Source organism: Heptranchias perlo, unplaced genomic scaffold (assembly GCF_035084215.1).
Source record: "Heptranchias perlo isolate sHepPer1 unplaced genomic scaffold, sHepPer1.hap1 HAP1_SCAFFOLD_54, whole genome shotgun sequence".
In the NCBI taxonomy this organism is placed as follows: Eukaryota; Metazoa; Chordata; class Chondrichthyes; order Hexanchiformes; family Hexanchidae; genus Heptranchias; species Heptranchias perlo.
In genome coordinates this window covers 5,071,341-5,083,680 of record NW_027139559.1, presented here as the reverse complement: position 1 = coordinate 5,083,680, position 12,340 = coordinate 5,071,341, and the positions used below count along the sequence as shown (strand labels likewise).

The following is a 12,340-nucleotide window of genomic DNA, read 5'->3' as shown; positions in this document are numbered from 1 at the left end:
AGAAATATCAGGGACGTTTGATCATCGGAATCAAGAGGCATTCTGTTGTGTTCCACCCAATATTATTTACAGTCTCATCCTCCGACAACACTTGCTCGGTCTGTATTATTTTACCCAGATTTGTACAACAGAAGCTGACTGATGTGTTGATTAATGTGTCAGCGATTACTGAATCAGTGAATGATATTTGTCTGTTATTTGATGTGAGCGAGGGAATTATTCTGTTCCTGTCTCAGTTACGACTTCTTGCCGCCTTTGGCTGGTGCTTTACTGAAGGATTTCTTGGCGCCCTTCTTGGGAGCCGCTTTCTTGTCATCAGGCATTTTCAAACTCAATTTCTGACCCAGAAATGATCCAAATCCGTTCCGAGCTCGGATGAAATAGGCAGTCCCACAACCCTATTCTAATGAGGGATGGAGGAAGGCAATGATTGTGATTGGACGGATGGGAGTGATGCCACGTTACATAGAAACATCGAAAACAGGAGCAAGAGTGGGCCATTCGGCCCTTCGGGTCTGCTCCGCCATTCAAAATGATCATTGCTGATCGTTTAACTCAGTTCCCTGTTCCCGCTGTTTCCCCATATCCCTTGATCCCTTTAGCATTTAGATATATATCTATCTCCTTCTTGAATTCATCTAATGACTTGGCCTCCACTGCATTCTGTGGTAGAGAATTCCACAGGTTCATCACCCTCCGAGTGAGGACATTTCTCCTCATCTCGGTTCTAAATCCTGAGACTGTGACCCCTGGTTATGGATTCCCCAGCCATTGGGAATATCCTCCCTACATTTAGTCTGTCTCGTCCTGTTAGATTTTTATATGTTTCGATGAGATCACCTTTCATTCTTCGAAACTCGAGTGAATATTGGCCGAGTCAACCCAATCTCTCCTCATACGTCAGATATGCCATCCCAGGAATCAGTCTGGTGAACCTTCGTTGCACTCCCTCCATGTCAAGGACATCCTTCCTCAGATAAGGAGACCAAAACTGCACACAATTCTCCAGACGTGGTCTCACCAAGGCCCTGTATAACAGCAGTAATGTCAGGAATCTTACAACACCAGGTCATAGTCCAACAGTTTTATTTGAAAATCACAAGCTTTCGGAGGCTTTCTCCTTCTTCTGGTGAGTAAAAGTTCCAGACAGAAACTTTCCTCACATTGCACATTTTCCTGTTTCTGGAACCACGACAGAAAATGTGAATTTATTCCACTCTTTTACAGTTCCCGATTACGTCCAGTAGAGGTCAGTCTCTGGTACTGTATATGAGAGTGGGGTTTATTCTGTATTCTGTCAGTCTCCGGTACTGTATATGAGAGTGGGGTTTATTCTGTATTCTGTCAGTCTCCGGTACCCTACATGAGAGTGGGGTTTATTCTGTATTCTGTCAGTCTCCGGTACCGTATATGAGTGTGGGATTCATTCTGTATTTGTCAGTCTCCTGTGCTGTGTGTGAATGTGGGATTCATTCTGTATCTGTCAGTCTCTGGTACTGTGTGTGAGTGTGGGATTCATTCTGCATCTGTCAGTCTCTGGTACTGTGTGTGAATGTGGGATTCATTCTGTATCCTCAGTCTCTGGTACTGTGTGTGAGTGTGGGATTCATCCTGTGCCTGTCAGTCACTGGTCCAGTATATGAGTGTGGGGATTATTCTCTGTCAGTCTCTGGTCCAGTATATGAGTGTGGGGATTATTCTCTGTCAGTCTCTGGTCCAGTATATGAGTGTGGGGATTATTCTGTATCTGTCAGTCTCTGATACTGTAAGCAGGTGTGGGTTTTATTCTGTATCTGTCTGTCTCCGATACTGTACATGAGTTTGCGGTTTATTCTGTATTTGTCAGTCTCTGATACTGTATATGAATGAGGGGTTTATTCTGTATCTGTCAGTCTCTGGTACTGTGTGTGAGTGAGGGAATCATTCTGTTCCTGTCAGTCTCGGTTACAATATGCGAGTGTGGGGTTTATTCTGTATCTGTCAGTCTCTGCTACTGTGTGTGAGTGAGGGAATCATTCTGTATCTGTCAGTCTCTGGTACTGTGTGTGAGTGTGGGATTAATTCTGTATCTGTAGTCTCTGGTACTGTCTGTGTATGTGGGGGATACATTCTGTATCTGCCATTCTCTGCTACTTTATCTCAGTGTGGTATTCATTCTGTAATTCAGTCTCTGAGACAATGTGCAAGTCTGGATTCACTCTGTATTCTTATTTCAGTTTAAATTATTGTATTTGAAACTATATCTTTAATACTTTAAAGTATATACAGTTTTTTGTCGAGTGTTTAATTTGTAAATATTGATACAGTTATGGATTTTCTTTTATCAAACAATGTGTGTGAGTTTTGGAGTAGTGTTACATCTTAATCTCTGAACTCTATTGTGAATGATAATGTACCTTTCAATCTGTTCACGGTGAAATTACTGGACTGGTATGTAATGTGTAGCTCAGTCTATAATAATGGAATTAATTCTCTATCTCAGTCTGACACTGTGTGAGATTTTTGGACTGGAATGTAATATGTAGCTCAGCCTGCACTAATAGAATTGATACTGTATCTATTAGTCTTATACTGTATGAGATTGTTGGACTGGTGTGTAACATGTAGCTCAGTGCATGCTAATGGAATTGATGTTGTATCTTTGAGTCTGATGTGGTATGACATTGTTGGACTGCTATATAATGTTTGCCTCAGTCTGCACTAATGGAATTGATACATTATCTTTCAATATGACACTATAAGATTTTTGGACTGGCATGTTATGTGTAACTCAGTCTGCAGTAATGTGACTGTGAGATTCATTCTGTATCTGTCTGACTGTGGTACTTTGTGATTCATTCTGTTCCTGTCAGTTCCTGGCACTGTGTGTGAATTTGGGATTCATTCCATATCTGTCAGTCTCTGATGCTGTATGCGAGTGAGACATTCATTCCATTTACATCAATCTCTGATACTGTATGCGTGATATAAATTCTGGATCTGTCAGTCTCTGATACAGTATGTGAGTGTGGGATTTGTTCTGTATCTATCAATCACTGGTACATTGTGTGAGTGTGAGATTCATTCTATATGTCAGTCTCAGGCACTGGATCTGGGTATGAGATTCATTCTTTATCTGTATCAAATTTGTATCTGTTTACAGTATGGCATTCAAAACTGTATCTTTAATATCTAAATAATTTTTCCCAGTATTTAAGTGGTAGATAATCATATCCTTTAAAATGTGATGCTGTAGGTTATAATCAGAGAACGAGTGCATTTTTGGGCTACTATTAAATCTGCTTCGATGTGAAAACAATTGTGATTTAGTGCATCTTCCAAACAGATATGGTGACATTTTTGAACTTGTATATAATGTGGAGCTCAGTCTGCATGAATGGAATTGATACTGTATCTTTCAATCTGACACTGAGATTTTTGGACTGGTACGTAATTTGTAACTCAGCCTGCACTAATGTCGGTGACTGAGATTCATTTTTTATCTCTCAGTCCCTGATACTGTGTGGGATTCATTCTGTGTCTGTCAGTTGCCAGTACTGTATGTGGGTGTTGACTTCATTTTAAACATACAGTTTCTCACACTGTATGTTAGTGTGGGATTGAATTAGTAATCTGGTACTCTTAATGATTGTGAGATTCATTCTGCATTTCCAATCTCTGGTACTGTGTGTGAGTGTGGGATTCATTCTGTATCTGTCAGTCTCTGGTACTGTGTGTGAGTGTGGGATTCATTCTGTATCTGTCAGTTTCTGGTACTGTGTGTGAGTGTGAGATTCATTCAGTATCTGTCAGTCTCTGGTACTGTGTGTGAGTGTGGGATTCATACTTTACCTCTCAGTCTCTCGTGCTTTATGAGAGTGTGGGATGAACTCGGTGTCTGTCAGTCCTTGGTACTGGATGCCTGTGTGGGATTCATTCTGTATCTATCATCTCTGGGACCATACTTGAGTGTGGGATTCATTCTGTATCTATCATCTCTGGAACCATACTTGAGTGTGGGATTCATTCTGTGTCCGTATATAATTATTCTCTCAGATTACATTATGGTGTTCAATACTGCAGCTTTCATACCTTAATGTTTGAATCGTGTTTCTCATTATTTAATTGGAGAATATGGATACACTTTAGGATTTGATGCTGGATGTTTAATCAAATAATTTGTGTGCTTTTTGGACTACGATTAAGTCTGTATATCTATGAGTAATATTGTGAATGATAATGTACCTTTCAAACTGATATGGTGATATTTTTCAATTGGTATATAATGTGTAGATCAGTCTGCACTAAAGGAATTGATACTGCATCATTAAATTTTATTTTATAATATTTTTGGACTCCTGTGTAATGTGTATCTCAGTCTGTACTAATAGAATTGATACTGTATCATTAAATCTCACACTATGAGTATATTATAAACTGGTATCTAATTTGTTTCTCAGGTTACACTGTCACAGCATTTCTCAATCTGATACTGTCCATGAGTTTTGGAATTGCAATTTGTATCTTATGATCCGCTATTCGAATGGATACTGCATGTATTAAACTCACTTGTGTGAGAGAGTTCTGGGCTTGTATTTAATTGTAATCTCGGGGTATCTGGTATTTAATTCACGGATAATGTTGCCCTTTTGTTGAATTGACAACCTGAAAGTGTGACTTTGAACTGGAATTTTTGGATCTTCCTGTCAGCGGGACTGAGTTCGGGGGAAATGGAAACAGCGTCTGCCTCACCTGCTCTGTTTGATGGTTGGATTGAAAATGTGTCTCTGGAACCTGGGATCAGTGTGGGACTGACTACTTCTGCTGTCTGAGACTGTGGACCTGATGACCTGTCTGTGTGTCTGTGCTCTGTGAGTGATAATATACCTACTGTGTGGGAGAAGGAGCTGGCTGCACTCTTCCTTTGCCTTGGGTGGAGGAAACTTCACATTCATTCTGGATCCTTCAAGTGTTTGCCTGTAGAAAGAAACGTATCTCTTGTAACTCAAGAACAGGTGAGGTAAAAAATACAAAAGTGATCAGTTTAATATCTCTGTCAATAATTATTTTGAATATCCACAAATGAAAACCAGTGATACAAACAGAGTCAGTGTCTGACTCCACTGCAGTCCTGCAGCACTCAGCTTCTGAATACCAGGTGTGTTGGGCGATTTTAAAACAATTCAGTGATATCCAGACACAACCCAAGCCCTGCACTGATCCATGAATGGGACTACCCGATGGGGCAGGGACCTTTGTACAGGTCAGGTTTCTAATCCCCTCTCCCAGGGGACTAACCGTTCAACTGAAAGCAAACAGCCGCTGTTTAAAATGTCTCCTTCACACTTCTCACCTGATGCCTGCAATCGATGCTCTTTGTATAACTCCCCACATCCTCACTGTCCGGCTCTGTTTCCACTCTTCACTGTCCAATAACAATAAACAGGGGGAGACTGGAACTAAACCAGGACCATTCACTCCTGGTTTGGGGAGAGAAAGCAGCAATTAATTTAATAGCAGCTTCTTCCCATTCTCTCTCCCTTCCCCTGGACACACCCTGTCCACACACAGCCCGAGAATGACCTCTCCCTTACCCCCTCTCACTCCATGTTCCGGGACCAGTTCCTGATCCACTCCGCCTCTTACAAACATCCCCCGGACTCCCCCTGCCCTTCCCCCGGACTCAATGCCGATCTCTGAGCCCATCTGCGGACACGGTCCCGGAGCGATGAGCTGCTGTAACGAGGCTGCTCTTTGCTCCCTTCCCCCGGGGGCCGTGATCTCTCCATTCCCGCCTGTTTTAAACCATCTTCTTCCGCTCACTGAGGGAATGGCGCCCACAGGCCGAGCTGGGGGAGGGCAGCGCGCATGCGCTCTTCTGCTCACCACCAACCAGCGCTGGGGGCGGGGGTGAGTCACGCATGCGCAGATATCTGGTTTAATTCCCAATCCTGAAATCGATGGAAACTTTCCCCAATTGGAATTTTTCCGAGTCTTAGCAAAGGAAGTGGGTCTGGGGGAAAGGTCAGAGGGAATGGGGTCCACAGGCAGTGCAGGAACAGGCACCAGAATGGGGAACAGATGGGATTCCACCAGTGCCTGACGCTGGAATCCAGACTGACTTTCCAATCTCCAACTATGAAACTAGATGTTTCCATCCCTGCTGTTTCTCTCGGGATCTTTTAATGGTAAGTAGTCTTTCAGAGATAAAGAAGGCGGCTGTGGAATGAGCCAATGGGTTCTGTTCATTCTTGGCTCCTTTACTGATAAAACTGACGCTTGAGGAAGAAACTGAAGGGAGGATTTCTCAAAACCAATCCTACAGAAACATTGGAGGAAAGTCGGAGTCCGTGTGTTTTCTGGGACCGTGTCGGTTTAATATCTGACAGCAACAGTCCCAGATTAATATGATCAGAGTGAAACTCGCGCTTATTTAGTTTAGTACCGAACGACCTTGAGCTGCAAAACCGAATATAGTACAACAGGCAACAGAGGATTCAATGTGGCCCATTGTTTTTGTCGCGCTCTGCACTGTCCCTGAGTGTGGGATTAATAATGTGTCTGCCTCTGGTACAATATCAGTGAGAGATTAGATTGCACCTTCTGTCTCTCCAATGAGATCTTTCTGGAAAAAAAACGGAACTTTACAGGTCAGTCTGCAATTGATATTGTGACACTGTGTCTCTCCGCGCTCTCTCACCGTGTCGGTCGCCCTCTCTCTCCCTCTGGTGCAGTATATGAAGGTTGGATACTGCTATTGAGCGTGATATGAACACACTGATCTGAAGAGTAAGACTGACAGTCTCTCTCTCTCTGGTACGGATATGAAGGTGGGATACTGTCTGATATAAAACAGAGAGAATGAGATGTCGGGGCCAGGCCTCATTGTAACTGGGGATGTGTTCGGATCCAGTCCCAGTTCATGGTGATAATGTTTTTCACAGATTCAGGGTGAGAGTCTCTGTGAGAGCGTAACACTCGCGGAGAAACTCGGCGTCATAACTAAAACCCCAACACATGAGATTCTCCAAATATTTGTAAGGTATTTGTAAACTGCTGAACCAGTCTGGGAGGGGATGCGTGGGGAGATAGAACAGGGGGGCAGACTGAAATGGAGGAGCCGAGTTGACTGTTCTTGAATGGACTGTGTTTAGGCAGGAATGGTACTGACTTTTCATTGTAACGGGGCTTATTTGAAAGCTCCGGGTTTCTGGGAATCTTTGAATATGAAGCCCGAGTCTGTAAGGGTTTGTGCGGAGCGTTGTGTTTCGGTTCAATTATCGTTAGAAATCGGCGGTCGGGGATAACTGGAGGTGGAGCTGGAAGATTAGAGTCTGCCATCTGTCCTGTCTGTCACTCTGTCTCCTCCCCTCCCGCTTTCTCTGTTTAATCCCCCATATGGAACCGAAGCGGGTCGGTGGACTGTAAACACGGTTTGCTTGTTAACAGGACGAAAGGCGAGTAATGCTTCTGATCTCCTGGGCACCAGGCCGTTCACTGTTATTTGTTTCTGTACAGAGTTACATTTCACTGATTCCCCTATGAGTTTGATGCGTTATGTAAATAATCTAACAAAATAGAGCAGAAACGGAGCGAAGCGCTGAATCCCGCAGATATAGAAAGGTTAGTCGAGCAGTTCTGGTGATGTTTTACGAGCCCAGCATGGCAAGTAGTTTCAATAATGCAAGAAATCTGGTGATGTGTGGACTGGGGGCCATAACTTACCGTTTAAAGTACCGGAATGTGGTCGGTGCCCCGACTCCAGTCCCATTAATAACTCATCTCGCCTGCAACGAGAAAAAAGCAGCTCAAAGCAACACTGGTAGCATGATATCAGCGTCTCCCTTCAGACAGTAACCAGCCCTTTCACAGATACACTGGGTGGCTCTGAAAAGAGCCTTAACATCGAGTTACATCGAAACTACGGCACAGAAAGAGGCCATTCGGCCCAACTGGTCTGTTCCGGCATTTATGCTCCACACGAAGCTCCTCCTTCCCTACTTCATCTAACCCGATCAGAATACCCTTCGATTCCTTTCTTCCTCATGTGTTTCTCTAGCTTCCCCTCAATTGCACCTGTGCTATTTGTCTGAACTACTCCTTGCGGTAACGTTTTCCACATTCTAACCACTTTCTGGGTAAAGCAGTTTTTCCCGAATTCCCTATTGGATTTATTAGCGAAAATTTTATCATTATTACCTTTAGTTTTGGACTCCCGACAAATGGAAACATTTTCTCTATGTCTACCCCATGAAACCCCACTGTAAGGCCTCTATCAGGTCACCCCTCAGCCTTCTCTATTCTAATGAAAACACCCCCAATCTGTTCAGCATTTCCTAATAAGAATATCCTCTCATTTCTCGTATCATGAGAATCTTTTTTGCACCTTCTAAGTCCTTTCTATAATTGCAGACCAGAACTGTGCACAACACTCCAAGTATGGTCTAACCAAGGTCCCATACAAGTTCAACATAACTTTATTGCTTTTCAATTCTATCAATCTGGAAATGAATCCTAGTGTTTGATTTGCCATTTTGTGACCTTATCAAGCTGCGTCGCTACTTTCAGTAATTTGTATATCTGTACCACTAGATCCCTTTGCTCTTCTATCCCGATTAGACTCTTACTATTCAAGCAGTATGTGACCTCCTTATTCTTCATTCTGCAAGTTTATTCATATCCTCTTGCATTTTGATGCATTCTTCCTTTTTATTAACCACATCCGCCAATTTGGTGTCGTCCACAAACTTAGAAATTGTACTTCCGATTCTCGAGTCCCGAATTGTTAATGTAAATTGTGAACAACAGTGGTCTCAACACCGATCCCTGTGGAACTCCACTTCCCACCTTTTGCCAGTCTGAGTAACTACCCTTAACCTCTATTTTCAGTTTTCTGTTTTGTTGCCAGCTTGCAAACCATTCTGCCACCTGTCCCCTGACTCCACGTGCTGTAAACTTAAGCCATGAGTCTGAAGTGTGGTACCTTATCGAAGGCCTTCGGAAAATCCAAATATATCACATCTACGACATGAACCATGGGTCTCTCAGAGTGTTTACACTGCTCCCTCACCCTAACTGATATTCTATCTTTCAACTGCTGTAATATTGCCCTTTAGTAATATTTCTACTCCTCCTCCTTTCCCTATTTCCCTGTCCTTTCTTATGGACTTGAATATTAAGCTGCCATTTGTGTCCAGCTGGTATTCAGGTCTCCGTGATGATTTAATGTAATTATTTAACTTTACTCAATGGCTGATGTGAGCTGCGGCACAATGTGCGTACAGCTGATAAAGTATTGCAGGTATCGACCATCTCTTCAGTCCGATATGAGGTGAAGAATTACTGGCTTTTGTGTAATTTCCATTGATTGGGGGTTGGCGACATCTACTGGACGGAAACGGGAACTGCAACAGAGCGAGAAAGGATCCGTCAGAAAGCAGTTTAAATGATTGTAAACAATTTTACAACACCAAGTTACAGTCCAGCAATTTTATTTTAAATTCACAAGCTTTCGGAGGCTACCTCCTTCCTCAGGTGAACGATGTGGAAATCCAGACATAGTTTAAATGAGGAACAGAATCCAACAGCCTGCAGTGCCTGTTCAGGGTCTGATGTTTCGGAACTATTTAATTATTTTTGCTAGTCAGCGATGGTGGTATAGTGATGAGCATAAACCCGGGTTCGATTCCCGGACATCGCAATTCAGTGTTTGTACTAATTTGCTTCCTTCAGAAACTCGAAGTTGACAAACGAATTTGTTTCAATTCAGCTGAGGGTTGTTTCCAAAACATAAGCAGGCGTGATATTAATGCAATCTTTTCAACGTTCATTTATTTTCCTTGTAGAAGGAATAGACGACAATATACTGGAAATACTAAGTTACCGAGGGTGCAATGAGAGTGAGGAACGCAAATGTTTTGTTAGTCTTTATTACAAGGCGTTGGAATATAAGAGGAAGGAGGTCTTGCTGCAATTTTACCATCAGGAGATATTGTGTAAAATTGGCGTATATTCGACGGAGTTTAAAAGAATTAGAGGTGATCGCATTGAAACATATACATTTCTTAGACGACTTGACAGGGTAGATACTGAGAAGCTGATTTCCCTGGCTGGAGAGTCACGAACTCGAGCTCATGGTCTCAAGATAAGGTGTCGGCCATTCAGGGAAAATTTCTTCACTCAAAGGATTAGGAATCTTTGGAATTCTCTTCCCCAGAGGGCTGTGGACGCTCAATCGTTCAATATATTCAAAGCGGAGATCGATAGATTTTTGAAATCTGGAGGAATCATGGATATGGGGATCGGGCGGGAAAGTGGAGTTGAGGTCCAAGATCCCCCAAGATCTGATTGAATGGCGGAGCCGGCTCGAGGGGCCGTATGGCCTACTCCTGCTCCTATTTGTTATGTTCTTATGCAGAGAGCCTTATATCCAAGTATGCTGACGACAAGAAGTTAGGTGGCACAGTAAACAGTATAGATGGGAACAGAAAGTTTCCAAGGGACATTGATAGATTAAGTGAGTGGGCAAAACAGTGGCAGATGGAGTTCAACGTGGGAAAGTTTGAGGTCATCCACTTTGAACCTTAAAAAGATAGATCAGTGTTTTTACTAATTAAGAAGAAGCTAAGAACTGTGGGGGAGGAGAGAGATTTAGCGGTCCAAGTACAGAATTCACAACAAATATACGGTAACATGGAGATTAAATTTTGATCTTTATCTCAAGGGAACTGGAATATAAAGGAGTGGAAGTTTTGTCACAGTTTTCCAGAGCTCTGGTTAGACCTCATTTCAAGTACTGTGTTCAGTTCTGGGCACCGCACTCTCTATAATGGCTTGGAATGAGAAGGGTTTTTTTCTCTTTGTGATTCTATGCAATGGGAGAGATTAGGAAAGGTTTTGGTCTTTTAGGATTTTTTCCAGTGGGAGTGAATGAGAAGGGCTTTTGTCCATTGGGATTCTGTCTGCGTGCTCTTGCGTTTACTGACCAGACGTGTATGTTGACAAATTGCTTTGTGTTTAACTTTGTGCACCCTCGTTTGAACCCTAAAAAGAAAAGCATAGATGTAATGGAACATGGAAAGGAAATTCGTCAGATATCAGGTTATCAGCGGAACTTATAGGGCAGGTAACTGCTCGCCAGAGAATGCTGAGCCCGATTGGCAATATCAGCTCACTGCCATTAAATTGGTACGGTCACAATCCAAACCCAGGAAAATCAAATGAACCATAACTGGACATCAAATAGGAAAAAGGCAAACATTTATTTCATAAAGAGATGACCTGGATTGTAGGTGCCGGTGACCAGTGTGTTAATCGGCGGGAGGTAGAGGAGATCCCGGGATTGTAGGTGCCGGTGATCAGTGTGTTAATGGGGCGGGAGGTAGAGGAGATCCCGGGACTGCAGGTGCCGGTGATCAGTGTGTTAATGGGGCGGGAGGTAGAGGAGATCACAGGACTGTAGGTGCTGGTGACCAGTGTGTTAATGGGGCGGGAGGTAGAGGAACTTAAGATGTGCACCTGTGCTCAGCACAATGTTACAGCCAAAAGGCACATTGCAAAGGTGAAATTGTCAGACTGTGGATGTTACAAATAAACTCGAAAGACCCGTCCCTGGAGGGGCTCGAATCACCAACAACATTTTTAATTCATGGCCCAACGCGCTGATCGATTGCGTCACAGAGACAATTGATCAACTCCGTCACTGAACATTTGCAGAGCTCTGGGAAAAGAACAGGGGAATAGAATGGGATTAATTGGATCGCTTTTTCAAAGAGGCGGCACAGGTCCGATGGGCCAAATGACCTCTGCCTGTGCTGTACCTTCTCTGATAGTTAAGATATAATTCATTGTATGTGAATCGATTGGGGTCGGGCTGTGGCGTTCCATAAATGTAATTGCGGTGTTTTTTGGGTCGGTTTTTTAATGTATTTTCGTTGCATCACTTCAGGCACTGTTAGAAATGGTCGGGTGTGAAATAGTTTCAGGACCTGGAAGACACGTTTTCACTCAGTGTGTAAAACAACTGCAACAGGACTCGAACCTACAATCTACTAATACATCAAACAGAAGTCAGACGCCTTATCCATTAAACCACGCGATCACATATAACCAGTGGTCAGCAAATAATCTTAGATCCGGAGCAGTGAATAAACACTCCGATTCTATCTCTCTCTTCCTTTCACTTTGTTGATGTTGTTTATTTATTGCCTTCTCTCTTCATTTCGGAAGTTGCCACTTCAGCTTCCGAATTATCAGTTAACTGATAAATGAACTCCTGCTGTTTCTCCGAGAAATCTACAATCAGAATAAACAATGTTCAGATCATTCATTTAAATGTTTTGCCGCCAAACCGAACCCCTTT

The 12,340-nt window shown here is 42.9% G+C and overlaps 2 long non-coding RNA genes across 2 annotated transcripts in view; both read right to left on the bottom strand.

Moving 5' to 3' along the window:
- Window positions 1-786: 786 nt before the first annotated feature.
- On the bottom strand, window positions 787-5,411 carry LOC137315157 (uncharacterized). Its single transcript, XR_010961330.1, has 3 exons — window positions 5,333-5,411; window positions 4,871-4,956; window positions 787-1,028 (listed from the first exon to the last, which is right to left on the bottom strand). It is a non-coding gene; the product is annotated as an uncharacterized lncRNA (long non-coding RNA).
- A 5,816-nt stretch (window positions 5,412-11,227) lies between these two features.
- Window positions 11,228-12,340, bottom strand: part of LOC137315163 (uncharacterized) — a 59,106-nt gene continuing 57,993 nt past the window's right edge. Inside the window, exon 3 of the long non-coding RNA XR_010961340.1 lies at window positions 11,228-12,273. This is a non-coding gene — a long non-coding RNA (uncharacterized lncRNA). The remainder of the gene's footprint in view (window positions 12,274-12,340) is intronic.